The sequence below is a fragment of the Pteropus alecto genome, unplaced genomic scaffold (assembly GCF_000325575.1).
Source record: "Pteropus alecto unplaced genomic scaffold, ASM32557v1 scaffold3, whole genome shotgun sequence".
Taxonomy (NCBI): Eukaryota; Metazoa; Chordata; class Mammalia; order Chiroptera; family Pteropodidae; genus Pteropus; species Pteropus alecto.
Window position 1 is genome coordinate 46,153,906 of NW_006442484.1, and position 7,633 is coordinate 46,161,538.

Consider the following 7,633-nt stretch of genomic DNA (forward strand, 5'->3'; position numbering starts at 1 on the left):
TGATAATGACCCATCGATGTTAAGAGGGAAAATATTTATTAGAGGTCTGGGTCACTTTCTTGTCTTCCTTCCTGTCTTGCAGAGTCAAATAATAATGCCATTTTGCAGTGCAAGATGTAAAATTATTAAGAAAAAAAAAATGGCATGCAAGTTCAGCTGCTAAGGGCCTTAATAACAGTACTGAATGGTTAGCTCCAAGTATAACTTTTTTGAAATAAAGAGGAAGTGGCCTGGAAGAGTCCTTGCTGTAAAGCAGAGGTCTTTTTGACTCCTGACCCCAGGTCCACAGGTAGACATCTGCTTATCCACCTTCACCACCTGGGAACCTAGCCAGTGGCACAGAATTATTTAGTCCCCCTAATTTGCTCCCCTACTTAATGTCACAGCCAGGACTAGCATTCAGCAAAGGCAATCTTGTGGTTTTTAGCATGCAGGCCACTCATGCCATTCCCTAATTACCTAATATTAAAAAAAAAAAATCCCCAGAGAGGTAAAAACTGGCTTAAAATTATACTTATGTGTAAATGACTGATACAAAATAAGAGCAGGTTGTGGTGGGAAGAAAGATTAGATTCTAGCTAGATGAGGGTGGGAAGAGGCTCAGCAGGAGGACGCTGGGAGATGGAACAGAAGAAACAGAGTGGATGGAAGAACAGCGTTTTAATGTATTACCCCAAGCCAGCTCTGTTTATGTAAGACAGAAAGAGACTGGACTTAGAGGGAGAAGGCGACAGATTTTGGAAGGGAATATAAAGGGTGTATGGAGCAACTTGACCTCCGCCTCTTTCTCTGAAAGCCTTTGGAGTCTGCAGGCCCCTCATGGCACCTCGGAGTCCCATCGATGGTGGAAGCCATGCAGGATGTGTCTCCATCAGGAGCCTTGAAACGAGGTGGAGGGAGGCAGGGACCAGGCCAGTTTTTCAGCACAGCCACTGGATAGTCAGAGCAAGTTCGCCTGTTGCAGGGACCAAGGTGGGCCGAGCAGGTTTCACCCAGTGAACCATGGTCCTGAGGTCCTGTGCAAGGGAGAATTAGAGAGATATTTGTTCAAGGCAGCTAAAAAGAGTATGCCTAGGAATATAATCTAGGAGAACCCCGTCAGGGTGAGACAGAGTCAATGTTGTCTTCACAACAACTGAAGCGAACGTCACTGTCGAAGAATGAAGCTGAAAACAGGATACATCAGCAGCAAGAAAGAGTCTAGGGGTAAGAATTCAGAACTAAAGTACCGGAATCTTTCCCAAAGCATATTCCACAGCATACTCCTCCAATGAAATGAGCTGCTCCAGAAAAGGCTTCCCATGGATTTCACGAAAAAGAAATTGAGATTACAACTACATACTTCTTACAGATTCATCAGCCTATTCAAAGGTCCAAGAAGTCCTACAACAAATAGAGCTGTTTGGCTTTACTTAACCCATATTTTTCTCAATTAATTTAACTTTGGCCCCTTTTCATATGTTATACCTAATCTATTTCCAGAAACACACTTTGGGAAACACCCATATATCGTTCTTTTTCGCAGTCCAGTGATGTTGACCACCTATCTGAAGTCTTCCTGGCCACTGAGGAAGTGGCCTGGAAGAGTCCTTGCTGTAAAGCAGAGGTCTCCTTGACTCCTGACCCCAGGTCCACAGGTAGACATGGACACAGATTAGACCCTCTTCAACATTCGGGCATCTGTTGAAATGTAGCTAAGAGAACATCAACAACCTGCTATATTTACCTGAAAACTATTGTGACTATGCCATAGGAACCCTTTTGATTCATTGAGAAGAGCAGTTTTCTTCTTGCTGAGGAATACCCGTTTTCTCTCAACTTCCCTACCTGTATTTTTCAATCTAGAGAGTTATTTTTGTTTGTTTGTTTTTTATGATGCTACCTCAAGGCACAGCTGTCAGTTAGTTGCAGTTTATTACAAGCCAGTGCAGGCTAACAGACCATGAACCATTGATAACTAATATCCTTATTTACACCTCATCCCTCCTGAATAAAGGAACCGAATTGCTAAATTTGTTTTACTAAAGGACATTGATTACAAGAGTTGACAAAGCCACTTGTATGTGAAATTCCAACAGTCTAATATAAAAAGCTTTCTCTATCTTCATGTCTGAGGCTGGGGAGAAGGTTTATTTTCCTACTGTGTGTAAATAATGGATTTTGCCTTTTCTGGGAATCCATCATCGAGGAGTATGTTGAATACTCAAACAATGGCAGTCTAAATTGTCCCGCAGTGACACTAAGTAGCTGGAACTAATTCAGAAATGTGCACGAAGCATGATGAGGATAACTTTGTGTGTGAGGAGAAGCAGCACGCCTCACCTGCCTCCATCATAGCTCATCTCAGGACAGATACGGGCCAGGCCAAAGCTGCTCAGAAAATATAGAAGCTTGTTATAAATTACATCCAGCTCTTTTTCTTCTTTTTTTTCCTTTTTTTTTTTTTTAAATAAAAAAGAGTCTCTTTGTCAGATAGAGAACGTAAAAGCTCAAATACTTTTTACTCATTTTCTTGCTGAGAGCTGCAGGCATAACCAGTAGCAACCGCCAGTAATTAATCATAGCTTTGGAGATGGGAGCACACGTTCAAAGACATTTTCAACCCACTGAAACACGTCGTGGGTTTAAAATTCTGCCATAAAGCAGAATCTCCGGAATGAAGCTTTACATTCTTTCTGATTTTGAGGTACCTAGTGAGTGGCCAAAGGCAGCTTTTAGAAAGTCATCAGGGATGACAGAATTTTTCTTGAGGGATTCTGGGCAGGCCAGCATCTCTGGACCACACTCGAGATAAGCAGCAAGATGGACAGAGACAAGCATGTGACAATGGGCAAAATATTAGCTGTTTTGGTAATGCTCTTTTGTTGCAATGAACAGAGACTCTCAAGTTATGGGAGTGATTTATTGCAAGGATGCTTGTGGAACAGCAGTGGAAACAGAAAATGCTCAGCACAGGAGATAGTTCTAGAAACCACATACGCTCTCTGTTGCTCTCAGCAGCCACAGGGATGCCCTCTATTGGTTTATCTGATTATTTTTGTCACCTGCTCCATTCTACCCTCTCCATGGACTGGTTTCTATTGCTTACTCATAGCTGCCCCTTTGTTATAATTTCAGCTTGTACATGATCCTTCTTATTCTACCCTCTCTTTAACCTATCGTTTTTAAACCTCAGCTCTTATTACTAACTGACTCATTCTCTTGGCATTTTCATAGTTCATATTTCCAGAGAGCAAAATTAACTGGTCCAGATTATAGCTATGGGCCAGGCCACATCATTTGGTTTCTGGCCAGCCTGTGGATGCCCCTACCTTTGGGTCAGGTGTTCACTCCTGCTCTAATTAATCGGGACCAGGTGGAGTAAGGTTACACTGTTTAACACCAGATCCTCTAGATCTGTTCCTTCAGCGGGGGCTGTGACTGGGCAGGCACAGTGATTGACATCTGAGGTCATTGTCATATTCCTGTTCCATAATTAATGAGGACCTCAGAGCAGCCCACACTGCGCTCATGCACCAGCCTGCACAGCTGTCAAAGGTCAGTTCTACTTCTAAATAAGTCTCTACTCTGTTCAGGTCTCCCATCCTCACTGCCTCTATCCTCGTCCAGATTTTAATTATCAGAGTTATCTTCTTAACTTCTCTTCCTGCAAACATTCCAGTGCTCCCCCAATCTTGTACCCATCTTTCCAGGGTTCAAATCTGATCACAACACCATCTGCTTATAACATTCAGTCGCTCCTATTGTCGGAAGGGTAAAATCTAATTCCTTGATGTGGTTTAGAAGTTCTAAAGGTTTCCATGGCCTGGTCCCTGCCAGCCTCCTCCCACATGGTCTCTTACCATATCCCTCCTTTGCGCTCCGTGTCCAAGCTTACTCAGCTCCTATCGGTTTCTGCATGCTCTCTTGACTTGGGGGCTTTTTACCTGCTTTTCCCTTTGCCCATCCCCAACCCTCCCCCTTTCCAGCTGAAATTTCGCATCCTCAGACTTTTCTAACTCTAGAGATAAATGTGATGAGGACAGGGAGCACATCTGCTCCCTGGTCCTGTGTTGCCACACAGTAGGTGCTCTGTAAACATTTCTTGTTGGTTAAATCCCGGAACTCCAAAAAGCTGTCATTTTCCAGAACTCCAAGAAGCTGTTATTTCTGTGTGGGAATCAAAGTGAAAGATAAATAAAAGAGATTTGGAAAAAGAAAGAAAGTGAACTGAAATAGAGAAGGACATAGTATAATGGTTTAAAAAAAACTTACAGAGTATAGGTAGATCCTTGAAGGAAGAAAAAAGACCTATGGACTTTGATTACTGAGAGAAATATGCAGCCCCCAGAGGGCTCAGCCAAGATCAAAGGACATTGCAAAGGAATCCGACTCAAGGATATCTAGCCATTAACAACAAGCAGGATTTAGGCTCTGGATTAATTTCTTTAGCAGGGAAAAGTTCAACTCCCTTCTAAAGCACTTGGAATGGCTGTGGTACTTTGGATGGTGTATGAACCTGGACACCTGCTTCCTAGGGTTTCTGGGACAGTCTGCATTCCAAGGTACAGCCTACAACGACCTTATGTGTTCATAGCATCCAGAGCTTGCATGTGCTTCTCGATAAAGGATCACAGAGGCTGTGGGAATATTTTCCCTTTAACAAATCTGGGCTAAGCTCCCCTCCTGTGTCCTATCCATCCCACCCTCATGGGAACTCAGGGGAGAGAGAAGAGCAGAACAACTTCACCACACTTCTGTGAAGGGTCAGATTCACCCCTCTCTGACATATCTAGGAGGGTCTCTAGCCTTCTCTAGGAGGGTCCTGGAGGCAAGCCGCCATGGTTGTTATCTCTACTGGCATCAGGTAGATATTACATTTTCACAGTAGCTGCCAGAAGCATGCAAGTGAATCCACTCCCCACATGTTTTAATGCAAGAGTCTAAATTCTTGAGGTGGCAAAATAGGCTAGAAGCCAAAAAGAGAATGTCCACGTCATGTAATTTAGCAAGTGGAGGATAGAGCAGGAAAGGGAGATGACAAATGTATACTCAGTAATGTGACATCGAGAAATTAGTTCTCTTTAAGCACACAGATTAGCCACAACCTCTCATGGAATCCACTTCCTGCCAATATCAGCTTGTAACCAGAAAAGAACACAATCTTACCACAAACTCAGGAAGAAGAGGATGGCCAAAGTCAACAGGTATTGCAAGAACCTGAGGACTCATCTCCTTTGATAGGGGTCAGAGCAGGAAGAAATTACCCCTAGGAATTCACATCTGTGTCATGCGCTGAACTAGAGAGGCTTGTAGATCACACCCCACAGCCATGTCCCTCCTAACATTTCCCCAAGTGACCTGCCATGCATGAGACTTGAGTCCAGCAACGTGGGTGGGAGGCAACCCTTGTTCTCATATCCAAAGGCAGTGGGTTGCCCTGTCAGCAAAGTGGGGGTCTTAGTGGTCTCTTTTCTTGATAATTCAGTCTGAAGAGATGGGAGATTCTCACCTTCTGGCCTTCCAATGTGCAAATGGAACAAGTAAACGTTAACTGAATCATTTAAGTCTCTCCCCCATTCTTTTTTTCCCTCTTCAAAAAAGCAAGCAAACAAATAAAACCAAAACCAAACATTTAAAAAACCTCAAACAAACTGGATTACCTTGGTCAAGGCACCTAACCTCTCTGAGCCTGTTTTTTCAGCTGCAAAATTAGGAGATTGGATTTGTCGAGAAGTCCCTTCTACTCCCAAAGTCTACGACATTTCATACAAAATAGTTGGAGGCCACAGGAAAGAGGGGGAAACACATTATTGTCCCCGATGAGCCATCAAATAAGAAGAGTAATGAGTGTTTGGGTGCAGAGTTCACAATAAGCCTGACTTACAGACTTAAGATGCCTAATTAAATGGTGGCCTCCTCAAGGTCACAGCCTCCTTCCTGTTGGTGTCATCTCGCTCAGTGCCTGGTACTCTGTAATGCTATGCTTAGTGTGGCTCCCTGACAGCTGTTGACTAGACTCTTTACAGACTTTGTTTTTCTCCAAGGTGGATCCTAGACCTGTACCAAGGCCCAGTGGGCAGAGGCACAGGATTGCTGTCGAGATCTGCGTGTGTTTTTTTATCTTCATCACTGTTAAGGCCAGTGTGTCTGGTGGGAGCTGGGTTTATGAAGAGCCGCTGTCGTTTCGGCTGCCTGGCTTCCTTGCTCACAGTCAGGCCACCTTGGGATGCCGATTTTTGTGCTTTTGCCCATTGTTTCCCTGCTCCCTATTTCTATTTTTTTTTTTTTTTCCCAGAGGCTGACGCAGTTATTTCCACCCAGAGTGCTTGGCCCCACTCCCCAGCTCTGGGCTCTGTAACCCATGGCAACGAAAGGGAAGCAGGTGATCACACGCCACACACACATATTCTCTCCCTCCCCCCGCTCCCTGGCTCTGGCAGTCTAGGGCACACAAAGGGAGGAGTATCAGCTGGCTGCAGTGCCAATTAGAGACACAGGCCTCATGGCTGGTGCTGAACGCTCAGGGCTTCCGGGTCACGATACAGCAGCTGCTGGGGAGCAACGCGGCCTCTCCTTCTACTTGCTCCAGCTCCTCGTATTTCTCCAGGGCAGCAAAGTAAAACCCGACCTTGCACACACAGTTAAAAATGGCTTCACAATAGTCTATTCCCTGCTAGCTCAGCCTTGAACCCTATTTTATGTCACCATGGAGACTGACAGAATTGTGCCTATTAGTAATTAGTGAATTTAACATACATTTAAAGTAAGAAGAAATTTCCACATGATCTTCAAAATGGAAATCATAATTAAGTCATTTAAAATTTGAACTCTCACCCCATGTCCATGTCTTATATTTATGATTTCTAGGAAGCTTGAACTCAATTCAATATCTTTTTTTGTTTCTTGCCAAATTTCCTAGTGGGTTTGACTTAAGAATCAACAGAGTCAAGTGATTGACCTGTGCTCAAGTGGTAATAATCCCCTTTCTGTACAGGGACTAGAAATATATGGTAGATTCTTATCTGACTTGGTCAGGACTAGTAGTTATAGGTTAATAAAAAAGTTGTTTCAAGTGAGGCGTCATGAAAAGTGATACATACAGACCTGTGGAACATTTTATATTCATTTAAAACTTAACAAATATATACTAATCTGTCACTCTTTTGATGTAGAACCAAGGTCTGATACTTGGCTCCAAGTCAACTTTCTTGTGTAAACTGTATCCATAAAGCATCGTCTACAATTTTTGTTTAGTTACTTAGTGTTATAAGAATTTAAAGACACTTGAAAATCAGTTTGAGCCCAGAATCTGTCTAGATTTTTATAGTTCTCCCAATATTTTATAACGGTCTTATTCCAACCAAGGCAAAATAACTTGCCTATTCTTTCCAAATAATTCAACTTATTTTTTAAGGAAAAACTTTATTTCCTTTTGTATTCATATTGCATTGATTTACATATTATTCAATAAAATTACAAATTACAAAAACAAATGCAACTGGCCAAAACTGGTTTGGGAATAAACTCAAATGCTCTTGATAAGTTGGACAGCCAACTGGTGGGTGCAGAGGTGTGCAGGCACCCAAGAGGGTGGTGTACAGCGTCACGGGGCAAGGGGGAACTTTTAGCTATTCCAGCACATGACAGCTGA